The 19,644-nt window shown below is 50.7% G+C and overlaps 1 long non-coding RNA gene across 6 annotated transcripts in view; it reads left to right on the plus strand.

Annotated features, from left to right (window-relative positions):
* Positions 1 to 17,839, plus strand: part of LOC147574452 (uncharacterized) — a 60,375-nt gene extending 42,536 nt beyond the window's left edge. For 3 of the 6 annotated variants that reach the window (XR_015244214.1, XR_015244217.1, XR_015244215.1), the window contains 2 exons: positions 5,395 to 5,505; positions 6,239 to 7,333. This is a non-coding gene — a long non-coding RNA (uncharacterized LOC147574452). Of the gene's footprint in view, positions 1 to 5,394; positions 5,506 to 6,238; positions 7,334 to 12,872; positions 13,418 to 13,611 lie in introns of those variants that run through there. The other 3 variants (XR_015244219.1, XR_015244216.1, XR_015244218.1) reach the window with 3 other exon arrangements.
* The last annotated feature ends 1,805 nt before the right edge of the window (positions 17,840 to 19,644 follow it).

Genomic DNA, 19,644 nt, shown 5'->3' on the forward strand with positions numbered 1-19,644 from the left:
ACTGAAAATGGAATGCCACCAGGCGGGGACAAGGCGAGGCGGGGACCAGCCAAGGCGGAGGAACGTTTGGCGGAAGCAGGGACCACGCCTTTTTTTTTTTTTTTTTTTTTTTTAGCACATACTTACTATTTTCACCTTAGTAACTGGGCCACAGTGACCTGTATCAGCCTCAGCCTCCCGGGGACCAGGACGTGCTCTCCCCACCCACATCCTTTTGCTCTCTGCTCTGAGGACAGTGGCAGGATATTCCTATTACCGATAGCTAGGACTGTGCTGACAGACAGTTCTAAATGTGGTGGTTAAGAGCTCCAGTTCTGGGTTTGGCTCTTAGGTTGGCTGTGTGACCATGAACAGATTGCTTAACCTCTCTGAGTCTCGAGTTTTCTCAGCAGCAAAATGGGGCTATAGTACCACCGGCGGGTAGGGCTGTCCTGGAGGCTAGAGGAGGTAATGGTTGCAGGGGGCGCAGTGCAGTGACTCACACATCAGTAGAGCTCAAGGATTGTCAAATATCATCACGCTTTGCTGATGAGATGACTTCTCCCAGTCACCCCATGGAGAGCTGACCTTAGTTCCCCTTTAAAGATGAGGATCTGGAGATTCGGGGAAGTTAAGTAACTTGCCTGCGGTCACACAACAAATAGAACGTGTTGAGCCTAGCTCTTTGTGGCTCTCTGTGACTCAGTTTCTCCCTAAGCGGCTTGGCCTGGATCGGGGGCCCCAGACAGCACCTCTTGGATGGGCTATATCAGAGCCATCTAGAAAAATATTTTTAAAATATAGATCCCTGGCCCCACCCTGTGGAAGATCTGCTCCAGTAGGTGGGACGGGGCCTGGGAATTCATATTTTTTTTTATAAAATTTTTTTTAATGTTTGTTTATTTTTGAGAGAGAGAGAGAGAGAGACAGAGCGTGAACAGGGGAGGAGCAGAGAGAGAGGGAGACACAGAATCCAAAGCAGGCTCCAGGCTCTGAGCTGTCTGCACGGAGCCTGACGCAGGGCTCGAACTCACAAACCGCGAGATCATGAGCTGAGCCACCCAGGTGCCCCTGGGAATCTGTATTTTTAAATGTTTCCCCAGGTGATTCTGATGCTCAGTTAGGCTTGGGAACCACGCTGCCTGTCTTTGTGTGTTCCCCTCCCTCCGCTGCCATCCTGCACCCCGGCCCGGGCTGGGTGGCTGCCGCAAAGAGTTTAGGGATTAGGACCTGCTGGTTGGAAGGAGGGACAGCTTTCCAAGACAAACAGGAACCTTGCCAGACGCCTTGGGGCAATCTCAAGCTCCATGAGAACCGTTTTCATTTTTTACTGGGGAGGAGGCTCTTCTCAGCTGGAAAGATTCCTTCTGATGTAATTAGATTCCCTTTTTTCATTCCCTCCAGAAGCATCCCCTAAACACACACACACACACACACACACACACACACACACACACACACACACAGGAATCTAATCTGAAGTGCTGTCCAGGCCTTCATGTTGCCCATATGTTGAAACAGCTGAGTGTATGGAAATTGCTGGGGATGGGGGACAGGGTGGGGACAGCTAGACTTTTTCATTTGTCTCCAGTGGAGTAGGGCTTCATGTACCTGCTCTGAGGGTGCAGGGGTGGGGGTAGGGTCCTGTGGGAAATGCCTGCCTTTTTTTTTTTTTTTTTAAGTTTTTGGAGAGGGATGGGAATGGTCTCCCAGGGTGGGCTTTGAGACAAGAAGAACAACACATGACCCACAAGAAACAAGGGTCAACCATGACAGGAAAGCTCACTTAGACTGTAGAAAGAACTGTTCTGCTTTTATTTTTATTTTCAAAAATGTTTTAATGTTTATTTTTGACAGAGAGAGAGAGAGAGAGAGAGAGAGAGAGAGAGAGAGAGAGGAGGAGTGGGAGAAGGGCAGAGAGAGAGGGGAAACACAGAATCCAAAGCAGGTTCCAGGCTCTGAGCTGTCAGCACAGAGCCCCACTCGGGGCTCGAACTCACAGACCGCGAGATCGCGACCTGAGCTGATGCCTAACTGATGGAGACACCCAGGTGCCCCCGAACTGCTTTATTTTGTTTCGTTTTGTTTTAACGATTTTATTGGGTAGAATCAAAGCAAAATCCAGAACTTACAAAAGGGTATCCCATGAAAAGTGCCTCTGTGACTTCCCATACTCAGTCTCACCCCACAGGCAACCACCGCTCCACTCCCTTACAAATCCTTCCAGAGACTGTCTATGTCAATAAAGGCAGATGACTTTTGTTCTTCCCGAAAAGGTAACGTGCTACCCACACTCTTTTGCCCCTCGATTTTTCCGCTTTACTTGAAGATCTTTCCATGTCAGCACATAGAGAGTAGCTACATTTTTTTTAAGAGTAGCTACATTAAAAACATTTTTTTTAAAGTTTTATTTAAGTAATCTCTACACCCAACATGGGGCTCAAACTCATGACCCCAAGATCAAGAGTTTCATGCTTTTCCAACTGAGCCAGCCAGGCGCCCTGAGAGTAGCTACATTTTTTAAATGGTTGCTGGTATTCTATCTTAAGGCTGATTCATTTAATTAACCTTCTATGTAGACATTCAGGCCATTTTCCAATTTTTTGTTTTAGGAGAGGTGCATCAATACATTAGCCCTACAAAAATGCACTTCTGTTCTTAATCTCTGGGATAAATATCTAGGGGTAGAATTCCTGGGTCAGAAGGCATATGAATTTTTAATTTTGATGGTCAAACGGCCTCTTTTAGAGACTGCATCAATTTACACCCTCACCAGCAATATACAAAAATGTGTTGGCAAATGTATTTTATCTTTGCTGATTTGCTAGGTGAAAAAAAAAAATGCTGTCTCCTTGTAGGCTAATTTGCATTTCTTTTATGAATGAAGTTGAGCCTCTTTTCATGTGTCTGAGAACTATTTGTTCTTCCTTCTTTGTGAACCATTTATATTCTTTACTTGCTAGTTTTGCATCTGGATTGTTGTTCATTTTTCTTGGATTTGGAGGAATCTTTACATATTAAGAACACAATCCCTTTGCCTGTGCTAAGAGATGCCAGTTTGTGGTTTACTTATGGGATTTTTTTTTTCCATGGATGAAATGTTGGCTTTTATGTAGTCAGATTTATAAACCTTTTCTTTATGGTTTCTAGGTTTTGTAATGTACATTATTTTATTTATTTAAAAAAAGTTTTTTAACGTCTATTATTTATTTTTGAGAGACAGAGAGACAGAGTGCGAGCAGGGGAGGGGCAGAGAGAGAGAGAGGGAGACACAGAATCTGAAGCAGCTCCAGGCTCCGAGCTGTCAGCACAGAGCCCAACGCGGGGCTCGAACTCACAAATCGTGAGATCATGACCTGAGCTGAAGTTGGAAGCTTAACCGACTGAGCCTCCCAGGCACCCCTAGGTTTTGTAATGTATTTTAAAAGGCATTCTGGGAGGCCTGGGTGGCTCAGTCAGTTGATCATCCAGTTTTGGCCCAGGTCATGATCTCATAGTTCATGAGTTCGAGCCCCTCATTGGGCTTGCCGCTGTCAGCACGGAGCCTGCTTTGGATCCTCTGTCCCTTCCTCTCTCTGCTCCTCCCCTGCACTCTCTCTCTCAAAAATAATAAATCAAAATAAATAAATAAAAGGTTTTCCTTCCTCCAAACTCATTGAAAGTATGTTTTAACAGTATCTTACGGATTCCATATTTTTATGTTTATGCCTTTAATGCGTCTGAGATTTATTGTGGTACAAGGTGTGAGACAGGCACCCAGCTCCGTTGTCCATTTGTTCCACACCGTTGAATAAATAACCCGTCTTACCCCCAATGATCTGAGACACCATCTTCACCAGAGACCAAATTGCTGTTACTATTTGTTTTCGTTCTAGAGTTTTCTTTTCTTTTCCCTTGATCTGTCTGTCTATTCATGTTGTTTTAATCACCATAGCTTTATACTATTTTAAATAGTTGGTAGGTCTAGGCCCCCTCACGGTTCTTTTTTAGAAGATCTCTGCGTATTCTTGCTTGGTTATTTTTCTGTATGAACTTTAGAAAGAGCCTGACTAATTCCAAAAAGGAAGCCGTGTACCGGGTGGCAGTGAGTGTGGGCGGGGCCCCCTGCCTGCCTCTCTGGCCCCAGCCACTTGCAGCATCTGGCAGAGAAGGCGAGATGGTGCTGGACAATTACAGATGACTCAGGGATGTTTTTTCTCCCTTCCCAATTAAGCAAGGAGGGCTTTCTGGAGGAAGGGGAGGTGGAGGAGGCAGAGAAAGGGGAGAAGGAGCAGGAGGAAAAGCAGGGGTAGAAGAGGATCTCAGAGCAGGGAAGAAAAGAGGCCTCCTGGCAGAGAGGATTAAAGAAACTACTGTCTGGGCGGAGAGAGAAGAAGCAGAGCACGATGAGGCTTTGGGGAAGAGAAGCCAGAATCAAAGCTGGGAGGAGGTTTCTTTGCGGAGATTGGACAGGAGTGGGGGAGGGCGAGGGGGTGGAGGCCAGCTGGGAGGGCCCGGGTCCCGGGCAGGTGGGGGGCGGCCTGGAACTGAAGAAGCCCGCGGTTAGAGAGGCGGTTGGCCTCTGAGTCAGCCCGCAGGGCTTCGGGGAGCAGGCTGCCATGGCTGAACGCAAGGCAGGCAGAAACAGAATCAAAGCCAGAAACTCCGATCATCCTCTTGTTCAGACCTGGTGGTTCCCAGGAGGCCCCCTCCCGTGCTCCTTTGGGTGACACGAGGTCCCTCCCCCGCCCCCCAGGGGAACCATGGCACGGGCCTTGGGCTTGGCTGCTGTGATCACGTGAGTGCATTTACTCACGGAGAGGAATCAGAAGACTAGTCCTGAGAACTTGTAACTCCTGGGCTGCATCAGAAGCACATGGGGTTGGGGGTGGGCATTGCTGTGTGATGAGAAGTTGTTAATTGTCCACACCAAAGAAGGCAGCAGGAGCCCCGTCCTGGGAACAGGCGGTGCAGAGTCAGGGAAGGCCTCCCCGCCACGGGGTTGCTGGCTGGCACTGGGGAGGGAGGAAGGGAGGGCTGGATGAGCCGGGACTCACAGCCTCCTCAGGTTGTTCTAGGAGAGGGCGGATGAAGCAGGAAACGAGTGTGTGAGGGCAAGGAGCCCCAAGGTTCTGTCTGCCCAGGCTTCACTCACCCCTAGCCGGTGGGATCTTCACCCCGGCAAGACGTCCCTGTATGAGGACCCGCTCAGTCCCAGGCAGGACCATGCAAGGTGCTATCGGACCACGCCCAACGAGCTGCTTCTGTCCCTGCCACGTAACCACCTCAGAGCCGCTGCACAGGGCAGCTGGGACCCTCTCTTCCCTCTTCCCACCCAAAAGCTGGCTCTTTTCTCTGCGCCCTCCTGGGCTGGGCCGGTCTGGGAGCAGAGTCCTGCTTGCCCACTTGAGGACCTAACAAAGTTTCTTTCCTCAGCCATTCCGATCCCAGAATGTCATCAGGACCACTCCCGCGCTGAGACTTTTCACCTGCAACACTGAGGCTCAGAGAGGGCACGTGAGGGCCCCATAGCCACACAGCAAACAGGTATCGATGGGGCCAGAATCCAGGGCAGCGGCTTCTAGCTGTAGGGCCTCCTCCTGTGTGCTGTGGGGGCACATTCAGCACCCCCCCCACCCCAGGGATCCCGGGGCCATCCCTGCAGGAGTCTGCCTCTGCTACGCCAGGGGTGGGGTGTGTGTGTATGTGTCGGGGCGGTGGGGGTCGATCTTCCTTCCCAAGAGCCAGAGCATCTTGGTTTTAATGAGCTCAGGGTCAGCGTTTAGAGGGACTGTGTGTATTTTCAGTGAGAATGGGTGGGATATTTGCGTGTGGTTTGTTTTTTGGATGCAAAATACATGCCATGGATAAGAGGCCACCAACACAAATCTGTACAGAGCTAGCGGGGTTTGGTAAAAAATGTTCTTGCTGAGGAGCTGAGACTTAAACCCTGCCTGGAAGTCACTCCCTTTCTCTGGGCCTCAGTTTCCCATTTTGTAAATTGAAGGGGTTGGACCAAGGAGTGTTGGAAGGCCCTTCCCGCTCTGACCTGCCCTGTTTCCTGAAAGGGCTATCAGGCCCCGGACACTGTGTCCCAAGCACAGTGGGGACAGGGGCAAGGCTTTTGAAGTCTCCCCAGGGATGGGGGCTGGCGTGATTTGCATGAAGCACTCTCAGGCCTCCCTGGGTGGGGGTCACTCCTGCCCCTTCTGCTCAGGATGTGGATGGGTGGGGGAGGGGGAGGGCTTACTGTCTACCCACCAGGCGCTTCTGGTTTCAGAAGGAAAGTAACTGCTGAAGACGCCCCCAGGGACCCAGCCGGAGGCCCCAGTCCAGCAGGGGCAGAGAGCCCGGGGTGGAAAGGGCCAGGTGAGCAGACCCACTCCTCACTGCCTGCCCAGGCCGGTTGGGCTTCTCCTGCCCTGGACATTTCCCTCTGTCTGTGCAGCCAGGGGAACCCCCAGAAAGAGCATTTGCCCTCTTGAATACTCAGAGGGAAAAATATGCTTCACGAAGGTAAGAAACATGAGAGGTGGCAGAAGTCCATGGAATTGGTACTGTAAGTTGTGAGACAAAAGTCAAAGTTCCATGGATGGTGAAATAGTATTTAGAAAATCAAGAAAAAAACCCCAAACTAAGAAAAACCGTGAGCCTCGCAGCATCACCCAGGTGACGATGACACTTCAGGGGCATCATCTCTGCCAATTCTTCCAGCCATCGGCACGGACTTTTGGTTCGTGTCAGAATTTTACAGAGCTTTGCATCATGCGACATGTGTGCTTCTGATGCTCTGTCACCTGTTCACAGCAGTATCAGGGCGTGTTTTTCTTGGTGTGGTAAGGTAAAGCCAGGCTGCTGTAACAAAGAGCCCCAACAGCTCAGAAGATACAAGTTCAATTCCTTCTCCTGTAACATCCCAGGTCAGCGGGCAACTCTGTTCACGCACACGTACAGGGGCCCAGATTCCTTCTGTTGTGTGGTTCTGCGGACCCATAGCCCTGGGGTCTAGAATCAAGGCCGGGTTTTCTTGGAGGCACGCCTCTGTCTTATGGCTCCAGCCTGGAACAGAGCCCCTCTCTTTGCTCACATTCTATTCGTGAACACTTAGCCCCAAGGTCACATCTGACTGCAAGGGAGGCGGGTTAATGTGGTCCCTAGATAGGCTCTCATGTGCTGAGATACAACGTTATCATTGAGGGAGGAGGGGGATATAAAATTTAATGGATCACTTAGCAGAGCCTGGATCTTTGAAAACTGTCAATCCAAAGGTTCGCTTTTTCCTTTGGACAGTCCTTTTATGCGATTATGCTCTTTTGTTGTTGTTTAATGTTTATTTTATTTATTTTGAGAGACAGAAAGAGAGCAAGTAGGCAGGGGAGCAGAGAGAGAGAGAGAGAGAGAGAGAGAGAGAGAGAGAGAAAGAGCATGAGCAGAGGAGGGGCAGACAGAGGGAGAAGAGATGTCCCAAGCAGGCTCCACACTGTCAACACAGAGCCCGACGTGGGGCTCGAACTCACGAACTGTGAGATCATGACTTGAGCTGAAATCAAGAGTCAGATGCTTAACTGACTGAGCCACCCAGGTGCCCCGTGATTATGCTTTTTTGCATTATCTGTGTCTCTCCTCCCTTGTTCTTCCTTCCCCTCCTTTTCTTTCTCCCTTACTCTTTCTTCCACCTCTTCCCTCACCCTAACACAGACCTCCTAGGGTAAGTAGGATGGAGTTTCCAGGCTCCACGGGTCACGGAGCGCACCCAATGTTCCAGACGGTCAGAGCGAAGGACAGTGGCATGCATCCCTGTTGCTTTTCCCTGTACTGATCCTTGACTGCTTCGCCACTGCTAAGCCACCCCCCGTCCAAGCGGCCCTCGAGAATGTGATTGAGAATAAGGGGACTTACAAGAAATCAGCATCGGGTTTGCAGGCAGGCGACCATGGATTTCACGTTCTGATGCTGCTTGTTACTGATGTGTGATCCCAAGCAGATCTCCTGGCCTCTGTTCTGAGTCTTTATCCAACACTGGAGCAAATGCAACTTCCCCTTCCTATCCCAAAGAGGTTTTGGGAAGCTGGCACAAAATCACGTTTGCGTAAAAGCTTTGTATCTTTTTTAGTATTTTTCTCTAAATAATTCAAACCTGCTGGTTTTTGGTCCGAATTTGATAATTCCAATATCTGAGGTCGTCTGGAGGCCTAATTCTGCTGTTTGTTTTAGCTGCTGATTCTCACTCATTGTGGCTCGCTTTCTTATGTACCTTGGAGTTACAGGTTGTGCCCTCATGTCCACGTGGGCTGTCCTTATCTGTGGGAATTCTGGGAGGTCTCGCTTAAGAGCGTCGGCTCCCAAGAGGATTAACGTTGGCTCCCCAAGGTACTACTAAGCTGGCTTGACTTTAAGAAAAAACTTCCTGGTTTGTGGTTTTCCAAATCACATAAGCAGTGTACATTTGAACCCCAACCTGCAGAAGAAAAGAGTCTATGATTCCCAAATTCTCAGGAAAGATTCGCTTTTTTTTTTTCAACTGAGAGCCCAGGCCAAGACGGCTATGTTTCCTTCAGTCTCTCTTTGCTGGTGAGGCCACCAGCCTCATTCCAGGTCATTCCAGATGAAAAAGATTTCGGTTTTACGCTGGAATCTCAATTCCGATTTCCCACCTTGCTTAAATGCCATGTGGATCTTAAAACTTAAGACCCGGGGTGCCTGGGTGGCACAGTCGGTTAAGCGTCCGACTTCAGCCAGGTCACGATCTCGCGGTCCATGAGTTCGAGCCCCGCGTCGGGCTCTGGGCTGATGGCTCGGAGCCTGGAGCCTGTTTCCGATTCTGTGTCTCCCTCTCTCTCTGCCCCTCCCCCGTTCATGCTCTGTCTCTCTCTGTCCCAAAAATAAATAAAAAACGTTGAAAAAAAATTTAAAAAAAAAACAAAAAAACAACAAAAAAAAAACTTAAGACCCTATGTTAGGGAGCTGGGCTAATGTCCTGGGGCATCTACTATCTACAGTCATCTTAGCATCTTTATTTCCTACTCTCTCTTCATTTGGGGGCCCTGAGGATTGCCCTCACCTGTCTGTGAATTCAGTGCTTTTTTTTTTTTTAATTTCAAAAATGTTTTTATTTTTTATTTTTGAGAGAGACAGAGCATGAGTGGGGGAGGGGCAGAGAGGGAGGAAGGCACAGAATGTGAAGCAGGCTCCAGGCTCTGAGCTGTCAGCACAGAGCCCGATGTGGGGCTCGAAACCACGAACTGTGAGATCATGACATGAGCCGAAGTCGGACGCTTAGCTGACGGACCCACCCGGGCGCCCCGAAAGATATCTTTCAGAGTGTTTGTTGTATTTTGCACCCCGCCCCCCCATTTCTGGTGTTGTGCAGTGGGAGAGATTTTCAGTGGACTCTGAAATTCCGTTATCTTTCAAGGTTTTTTTTAAACCCCTTCTGTCCTCTTTCCCTTTCTCTCTTGTCTTCTCCTTGGCCTTCCAGTCCTTCTCTCCTTCCTGAAGCCACACTTGTCTGTTAGATCACAACTGTTAGCTCCACATGTCCTGAGGGAACATTCTGGCAGGTTTTCTTCAATGCTCCTGCTTGGCCCTCCCCAGTTCCTTCCTGTGGCTCTCTAGCTCCAGCCCGTTAATGTGGCCAGTGAACAGCCCCAGACACTCTCCCGCCCCAGCCTGCACCCTCAGGCTTTATCTCCTGCCCAGACTTGTCAGAATCCCTCTTCCTTCCACCTGTCACTATTCAACATGTCAAAATGTGCTCAGCCAGGAGGAGGTTTAGGTCGGAGCTTTTTAGAATCTTCTTGGAGCTTTCCTCCTTTGAATCATTGCGAACATCATGCATCAGACAAGCTCAAAGTTTTGGGGGCGCCCGGGTGGCTCAGTCGGTTCCACATCCGACTTCAGCTCATGTCATGATCTCACGGCTCTTGAGTTCGAGCCCCGTGTCAGGATTTGTGTCCGGACAGCTCGGAGCCTGGAGCCTGCTTCGGATTCTGTGTCTCCCTCTCTCTCTGCCCCTCCCCTGCTCGTGCTCTGTTTCTCTCTCTCTCAAAAATAAATACACATTAAAAAAGAAAAGAAAAGAAAAGAAAAGAAAAGAAAAGAAAAGAAAAGAAAAGAAAAGAAAAGAAAAGAAAAGAAAAAAGCTCAGAGTTTCGGTGCTCAGAGATTCAGATGTCGGTGCCAAGGCCTCACTCCCAGATCTTCATACTGGCGAGGTCCTAGCCTGTGAGATCCCACCGAGAGCTCGGGGGAAGCAGAGTTTGGCCAACTTCTTCTTCCTGGAATGGATTGAAGGAATGTGAGAGAATTCTGGGGTGAGAGCAGGCAGAATTGCCCAGGAGGGAAAGTGGATCTCTGGTCCTGATTTAAGGGCCACTTTTCCCCTTGTGGGCACTCCCTTCCCTGCAGACTGGCTCAAGCAGCCTTCTGAGGAGGGTTTGCTGAAGCTCTTCCCCTGGAGAGAATTGACAGGGACTTTGGACTGTAGCCACCTCTGTCAGTGGATTCTGCATGGTCGTAGGAGGCAAAGCCTTAAGCCCAGGGGACAGGATCCCAGGCTTCCAGGAAAAGGAAAGCCTAACACTGGGGATCAGGGATGCTCTTCCCAAGGCTTCTAGAAGCATACCTAGAAGACTGTCCCTGGAGCCCCTAGCACAGAGCCGCTGTGCCCCAGTGCCACACTACATACACAGTGCGTCACTTCATGGCCACAATCACCCTATGAGCTACATTCTTCGGGAAACTGAGGCTGAACGAGGCAACAGAGGCCCTGTAGTTGCTAAGGGCAGAGAGAGCCAGGGTTCGACCCCAGGCCTGACTTACCTGAAACCTGTCCTCTACCTCCCATGTGAACTGTTTTCAGGAAAGACAGGTGGGCAGGTTGGCTACTGCAACCATGTAAGAGCTGACAGCTGCACGACGTGCTTCGGGAGGCAGCAGACCCAGGGGCGAAGCCCAAGGCCTCCGGAGCCAGCCTGGTGGAGTTCAAATTCCAGCTGTAGCACTGAACTAGCCAGGTGACTCCGGCTGATTCTTTACTCCAGCGCCCCTCCTTCCCTGCATCCAGAGTGAGCCTTTCAAACACAAACTGGGTGGTTTCCCTCGTCTCTTCTCAACCTCCTGACAGCTACTCACCACTTGTAGAAGGAAATCCAAGTGCCTCACCGAGGCTCACGGCGGAGGCCACCAGTGCTCACCAAAACCTACATTCTCCTCTGGGTCCCGGACTCACCCCTGCAACGTGCCTCAGCCTCCTTGCACGGGTGGAGGTGGGGCGGGGAGGGCAGGGGCGTGGCCTCTCCCCTCGCATTTCTCATCGGCCAGCTAGACGTGGGGGATCCACCGAGGATTCTGAGGAGATGAAAGAGCCCCAAGTTGGAGGGTGCCTGGGTCCTTGGGTATGTGGAACAAGAGCCCTGTGCCCTGTGTCATAGTGTCTTATGACACTAACAGAACAATTACATGAGCAGAAAAACAAACCTCTACGTGTTAAGCCATTAGAGCTTGGGTGGCTGTTACAGCAGCTGGGTCCCCCTGACCAATACAAGGCCCTGCGTGGTCTCCAGCCCACCTGCCTCTGTCCCTTCCTGTCACTCTGCTCCGGCCACACCAGCCTTCTTGCTGCTCCCGAGATCCTTCGAGCTCATTCTACCTCTGTGCCTTCTTCACTAGGCATCGTTCCCTCCTCCTGGAGTGTTCTCGCCAAGCTTTGCATGATGCTCTTTCCCGCTCTGTCCAGGTTTCCGATCAAATACTGCCTCCTTGGACAAAGAAACCCTCCTTCCGGGATGGTGCTGTCTCCCTGCACGTCCTGGCTCTGCTCTGTTTCCCTCCAGCACAGTTGTCATGACTCGACACTCTACTATACGTGTTTCTTTGTTGACATACTTTTTATCTGTCTCCTTCCCGTGTCTGTCTATCCCTAGTGCCTGGAACAGCGACTGGCACATAATAAGCACTCAGTCAATATTCTTCAAGGATAAATGAACACAACTCCTCTCTGATTTCAATCTGCCTACTTCATCCTCTGTTATCTCATCCATAAAATGGGATTGTGTGTTGGGACGAAAGGAGCGAGTGCGGGCTAAGTGTGGGCCACAGACGCCCCAGGTTCTAACGTACTTAGGGACCTAGAAGGCAAAGGCTTTATTCCACCTGTCCGCTGGCCACATGTGGTCTCCTGCCGGAACCACAATGGCAGCGAGATACCCAATTCCTTCTTGACTCTCGAGGTTTTACTCAGGCCTGCCCTCCGCCCTCTCCTGTCCCCTTGCCATGGCTGTCGGAGGTCTGGAGCCTTGAGAGGGGGGTGAAGAATTCAGGCCGGACCCAGTGCAAGGAAGCCCAAACCAGTGCCATGGGCTGTTTAGAGAAGAGCCGAGGGGGGTGATTTAGGCAGAAGATTCTAGTGGCTGCCCTCCCAGGAGAGGGAGTGGGGTGAACGGGCCAGCTCTGGATCCTTGGGCTGGCTGAGAGCTTCACTGGTGTGGGGAATTGAACCAATGGACTGGCTGATGAAAAGAGGGAGGTTTGGGCTGCCCTTTGGGCCGTGAGCCACAGAACTGGCATCTGAGTGGCTGTAGCCACAGGTGGGAGGAATCCACCTGCCAGCAAGTCTAGCCTGCAGGGAGGAGACCCAGGAGCTCTTATGCTCGAGGGAGGTGGACAGCTTCCGGGTGCCCGCCGGCTGCTGAAGACAGAAAAGAGCTTTCAAGGAAGACAGAAGAACACATTCAGGGACACGCACTTGTGAAATAACAGAATGATAGGGTGCCGGCCAGTTAGGATGGCGAGAAGGAGGTGGCCCTTGTGGCCCTAGATGGTGGGTGGAGTCAGGTGTTGACCTTTTTTTTTTTTTTTTTAATTTTTTAAATGTTTATTCCTTCTTTTTTTTTTTTTTTTTTTTTGAGGGACAGAAAGCAGGGGAGGGGCAGAGAGAGAAACACACACAGAATCCGAAGCAGGCTCCAGGCTCTGAGCTGTCAGCACAGAGCCCGATGTGGGGCTCGAACTCACGAACCGTGAAATCATGGCCTGAGCCGAAGTCGGCCACCCAACCAACTGAGCCTCCCAGGTGCCCCAGAAGCTGACCTTTAAAAAGCCACATAAGAGGGAAGGTTGAGCACCAGATTAGGAGACAGGAACCTTCCAAAATTTCCTGGACGAGGACCTTTTCAACTAGACTGCCATGAACTGTGTATTCTTAAGCAGGCCATCTACTTCCTCTGTGCCTCAGTTTCCACATCTGTTGAGCTGAAGACGGTGTCCTTCATGTGAGGTGAGGAGAAGAAAGACTGGCTGCCTGTGCAATTTGCAAACCGCAAAGTGTTTGCTTATTTGAACTTCGAGGTGGATGGGAACAGCTAAGGAACCCCCCTGGGGCACCTGTGAGGGGAGGGCTGAGGGGCAACCCGGAAATGACTTTGCTGAGAGGAGAGGGGGAGAGAACAGGGAGAGGAAACCCAAAATGGACCACAGGGAGGGGTGGGGGAGGAGACAGGCTGCAAGTGTTCCAGCAGGAGACCACCTGTGGCCCGTGGACATGACCTTTGGTGTCTCACGGCAGATTCAGTCTGGCTGCTTCTGCACCAGCAGCAAGAGTCCAGACTGGGTCCCCGTCGTTGTCACAAATATTCTGGCGTTCTCTCCATCTAGGTACCTGGCGGGACTAGATCCTCTGTGCCGTTGAGGGTCTGCATGACCGTGTGACTCTATTTGGCCACTGGCACGTGAGTGGAAGTGACGGTATCACTTTAGGGGCAAACTAAAGAGCTCATGCGTGACTGGCGGTCAAGGCAGAGCCGGTCGGCGCCCCGCCCACAGCTCTTGGAGCATCCTGATGACTTAGTCCCCCCAGTGTCTGCGTCTCTGTTCCCAAGGGCTTTGTCTAGACCACAAAACACGGCTCTGCCCGCGCGCACCCCAGGCTGGGAGTGCCAGGGAAATACACACCTCATCCCTGTCAACCCGGGCCAGCGACTGGGGGGGTTGAGATATAAATACCCCAGCTCTCTCACCCCTGAGGCGGGCTCACCCTGGCGCATGGGTTCCTCACTGTTTCCCCGGGATTTCCCAGGGGACGAACCGCATTCACCCACAGCGGTGGCTGGCTTAATCCACATCCCTTATTAGCTGCTTTCCTTTCCCTGAGGCATTCTCCCACTCCATTCCAGTGTCCCCTGTACCTGCCCCCCCCCCCCCCCCCCCCCCGCAAATTAGCTGTTGGCACTTGCATCACTGACTCTGGGTCTGTTTCTGGACAGCCACGTTCCTCTTTCCTGCCGTCACCAAAACCCACTGGCCAAAGAGTGGGCAGTTCCCCAGGCAGTGACTGTTCTGTCATCCCCAGGCCTTGGGGTAGAGCGACTAGAAGAAGCTGGGCCTCCAGTGGGCTCACCGCGGACAGTGAGCAGGAGGAAGAAGCCCCCTGAGGCTTGGGAGGCCTTTGGTGCCACGGCATCAGCTCACCTACTCTGACTGATACGGCCCCTGCCTCCCCCCATACGCTGCAAAGGCACATTGAGTTCAAGGCATCTTACAAGGGACAGAGAAGGACAGAAAGACAAAGAAAGAAGGCATGCAAGCCATATGTGCACAATGGAGAGAGAGTGTGGGAATGTGTGAGTGTGTGTGTGTGTGTGTGTGTGTGTGTGTGTGTGCCTATGTTAGGGCAGAATGGAAGGAAAGGGGAGGGACCAGTTTGAAGGGGCGACTAAAAAAAGATGCCCAAGGGGCACCTGGCTGGCTCAGCCGGTTAAGCATCCGACTCTTGGTTTTGGCTTCCGTCACCATCTCACGGTCTGTGAGATCAAGCCCTGCATCGGGCCTCCCACGGACAGCGCAGAGCCCGCTTGGGATTCTCTCCCCCGCTCTCTCTGCCCCTCCCCACTCTCAAAAGAAATAAACTTCAAAAAGAAAGCAAGACAAAGATGTCCAAGAACTCTGGCATCGGAGAGACGGAGGTAGAAAAGGATAAAAGATCAAAAGGCCGAGAGACGCAGTGACAAGGGTCCAGGGTCACACACGGAAGCTGAGCCAAGCCTCAAAGGTGGGCTTCCTGATTCCAACCCAGCGCTCCTTCCCCTGAGCTCGTCGCCCCATCCAGAAGGCCTGGCTGGCCTGCCTTCTCTCCGCCACCCTGGTGTTGCGGGGTGGGGGGGAAGCCCACGGCCGGTGGCCCGTGGCTCCAAGCCCCTCACATGTGGATGACAGCGGCACACAGGCCGGCCTGTGACCATGTGTGGGCCTAAGCAGCAGGTTCCTCTGTTTGCAAGCACATAAGTGGACTCTTGCCAGCTCAAGCCATAAATGGGGGTGAACTGGGGAGTCCTGGGGCTCCCAGCTAACAGCATGGGCCTTGGGAGAACAGCGTCGAGAGCGGCTTCGGACTGGCCCCGTGCCCTGGACCCTCCCGCCAGCGATGGCCCTGTCTGCCCCTCACCTGCCATTCTCACAGGTAAGGAGCGCCGATTCCCGGAAGAAAGAATCAGACTGGCTACCTCCAGTCAGGCGTTCTTCTTGGATCCAATGGGCTGAATCCAAGAGTGAGGGGTAACCCGGGAGCACGCTGGGGCCCATGCCCGAGCATGGCCAGTTTCCAGAGCCTGGGCGGTGGTGAGCCGGCAGACCCGAGGGAGGTGTTTGCGAACGGAGCCCTCTCCTGCCCTTGACATACACCTCCTCTCAGCAGGTCCCGCTCTTCGTTTTCTCTCTGTCATTCATTCGACCCTCCCTGAAGCTCTCATTGATGTACTACAGGCACCTGGTGCCGTGGAGACGCTCCTCACCCCTCTCACACACAACCACGGTAACGCCAGGCCGAGGGGCCTGCAGCCTTGGGACGGCCTGCCTGTGGTGGGGCCAGCTCCGTGTCTTGATCTCGCCACCCAGCCTGGGGACGCTTAGGATTGACCTGACCGAGCCAGCCAGCATAGTCACATATGGACAGAAAGTGCTAGAAGGTGTTTTAATCTGCTCCCCAAGTTCCCATGCGGAACAGGGTCTGTGAAGGATTCCAGAGCTGGATTTCCCTGACTCATCATCCTTGAGATTCTGTCAGTGGAGTTTTTTCTAGAGAGGGAGGCCTGCCCTTTGGCTTAGTTGCAGAACTGCCCCCAGCACTCCCTCAGCTCAACCTCCCCCTCCTCTCCCCCTCCACTCCCTCGGGACTCCCTCCGGGTGTCTCTAGGTCACAATATCCTCCTGCTCTTTGGGGGGAGCCTGACCAGAGGCCCTTTTGTTGTTTCTACTCCTGTTCTCACAAAAGTCCCTGTGGAGGGGGAAAAATGTCACCTAGATAAAGACACAGAGCATAAAGAAGAAAAAACCCAAAGAGTGACATTTGGGAAAGTTTAGACAAGAATAGCCTGGACAGGGCTGAGCTTGGGAAGAGGGAGAAGGTCAGAGCCTGGGGGATTAGGGACGTCAGACAGCTGACATGGTGACAGATGTCTGGCCCTGGGTTTCTCTTTCGTAATGACCAGAGTTTGCTCACTGAGCTCTGCCAGAGCACTCGCTATGTGCTAAGCACCTTCCGCTGATTGTCTCACTTAATTCACAAGACACCCCTGGGAGATCCTTACCGTTATTAACTCAGATGGAAGATGGGGAAACTGAGGTTCAGGGAGGTAAAGTAACTTTCCCAGGGTCTCATGTCCATCTGGCTACGGCACAACAGGCTACCAGGGCCCCCCGTGGTTTTGAAGCTCAGAGCAACTGGGATGTCTGAGTACCGTAAAGTTTTATCTGAGCAGATGAGCCTTGCTGAGAGAAATCCTTGTGCTCCCAGAGAACAGGGTGGAAAATGGGAAAGAAACTAGCTTTGGAGTCGGAAATCCTGGAGCCCCAACACAGGCTTTGCCTCTCGCTACTGAATTACCTTGAACTTACTGTAGGGAGCCCAAGAAGAAAAGTAGCATGATTGGCCAGGCTTGGATCATGCCATCACACCCAGGCCAATCATTTTTAGCAAGTTGGCTGTTCGAGTTCAGTACCACTACTTAGAGCGGGATGGGCAGTGCTTTGTCCGGGAAAACGGAGTGTGGGTAGGGGGAGGAAATAAAAGATTCTGGGCAAAATGAATATATTTTATTATTCAAACCCCAGTTCTCTCCGCTCCTAATCATTCCCATCCAATATTGAAATGCCACTCTGAAGTTTACATTCTGGGGGCGCCTAGGTGGCTCAGTCAGTAGGGCATCCAACTTCTGCTCAGGTCATGATCTCATGCTTCTTGAGTTCGAGTCCCACATCAGGCTCTGTGCTGACAGCTCAGAGCCTCAAGCCTGCTTCAGATTCTGTGTTGGCCTCTCTCTCTGCCCCTTCCCCCATTGACACACACTCTCTCTCTCTCAAAAATAAATAAACATTAAAAAAATGTTTTTTAATTAAAAACATTTACATTCTGCCACCTCCTGTCTCCTACCCTGATGCTTGCTGGGCACAACTGGCCTCATGGATCATCTCAGCTCACAGGCCTGATGGACTTTCCTGAGTCCCAAGAAGCTCTCCGTTCCTCCAATTATGTTAACTATCTTTCCTCCCCTGCCTGCTGTGTCAGCAATTTCGGTATTGGAGGCTCGCTTTTCAGCCTAACCAACTTGTCTCCCTTCAGATGCACATCCTCTTGTGAGCAGGTACCCCCTGTCTGAACAATTATCTAGGACTGCTCCTAGTGGCTTTCCATGCCTTTTCCCATCTTGGTAAAGGAGGGAGAGGGCCTGAGAAGACTTGCCTGAAGCCGTATTGGAGAAAGGAAGAGAACGGATGCAAAATGGGGACGCTGACCATCCTCCTGATCCAACTGGTCTATTTTAGGTGGCTCCAGGTTGCTCGGCCGTCTGAATGCCGTGACCCTTCTTTTTTTTCTTTTTTCTTTTTTTTTTTTTTTAACGTTTATTTATTTTTGGGACAGAGAGAGACAGAGCATGAATGGGGGAGGGGCAGAGAGAGAGGAAGACACAGAATCGGAAGCAGGCTCCAGGCTCCGAGCCATCAGCCCAGAGCCCGACGCGGGGCTCGAACTCACGGACCGCGAGATCGTGACCTGAGCCGAAGTCGGACGCTCAACCGACTGAGCCACCCAGGCGCCCCGACCCTTCTTATTTCATCTTGAAGACGCAGCAGTTTTCTCTTCTTCTTTCCCAAGTCTAAGGTGATTTAAACTTGAAAATTTTGAGATACTTGTAGATTCACTGTAGTTGGGAGAAACAGTACAGAGACTTCTCGAGTGCCCTTTACCCAGTTCCCCAATGGTAACGTTGCAAAACTATACTAGAGCCTCACAACCTGGGGGGCGCCCGGGAGGCTCAGTCGGTTGAGCGTCCAACTTCCGCTCTGATCATGATCTCAGGGTTTGTGAGCGCGAGCCCCACATCTGACTCACTGCTGTCAGTGTGGAGCCCGCTTTGGATCCTCTGTTTCCCTCTCTCTCTGCCCCTCTCCTGCTCATGCTCTCTCTCTCTCTCTCTCAGAAATAAACTTAAAAAATTTGTAAATAAATAAAATCTTAAAAAAAGGAATATCACAATCTGGATACTGATGTTGACACAATCAAGATACAGAACATTTCCATCCCACAAGGACCTTCCTGCTGCCATTTTATTATAATCACAGCTACTTTCCGATCAACCTACCTTCTCTTTTAACTGATGGTAACTACTAATCTGTTTTCCACTTCTATACTTTGGCCACTTCAAGAATGTTACATAAATGGAATCCCACAGTATGTAAACTTTGGAGCCTGGCTTTTTACAGTCAACACAAGTCTATGGATTAATCCAGGTTGGTGTGTGGATCAACAGTTCATTTCTTTTTTGCGGAGTAGTTTTTATTTCTTTTTCTTTTTCTTTTTGATGTTTATTTATTTTTGAGAGAGAGAGAGACAGAGCACGAGCGGGGGAGGAGCAGAGAGAGAGGGAGACAGAATCTGAAGCAGGCTCCAGGCTTTGAGCTCTCAGCACAGAGCCCGAGCGGGGCTCAAACTCACGAACTATGAGATCATGACCTGAGCCGAAATCAGATACTTAACCAACTGAGCCACCCAGGCGTCCCATTGCTGAGTATTTTTTCATGTAGGATATACCCCAATTTATTTAACCATTCCCTGTTAAAGGACATTGGGTGGTTTCCAGTTTGGGGCCATAACAAATAAAGTTGCTATAAACATCTGTGTACAGGTTTTTGTGTGAACATAAGTCTTCATTTCTCTATGCGAAAGAGCTGGGACTAATTTTCCAAAATGATAAAAATTACATATATATAATAAAAATATAAAAAGTCTATCAAATATATTTTGGTATATTAACAATTATTTTGTATATAATTGTTAACCGTTTTGGAATAATTTTACTTTATTTATTTTTTAAAAATTTTTTATGTTTATTTTTTTAATTAAAAAACATTTTTTTAACATTTATTTATTTTTGAGACAGAGAGAAACAGAGCATGAACGGGGGAGGGGCAGAGAGAGAGAGGGAGACACAGAATCTGAAACAGGCTCCAGGCTCTGAGCTGTCAGCACAGAGCCCGACACGGGGCTTGAGCTCATGAACTGTGAGATCATGACCTGAGCTGAAGTCGGATGCTTAACTGACTGAGCCACCCAGATGCCCCATCATTTTGGAATAATTTTAGATTTACAGAAAAGTTTCAAGGATAATATAGACAGCTCTCTTATGCCCCTCATTC

The sequence above is a fragment of the Puma concolor genome, chromosome E1, assembly GCF_028749965.1.
Source record: "Puma concolor isolate L17-30 chromosome E1, mPumCon1.1.hap2, whole genome shotgun sequence".
NCBI lineage: Eukaryota > Metazoa > Chordata > Mammalia > Carnivora > Felidae > Puma > Puma concolor.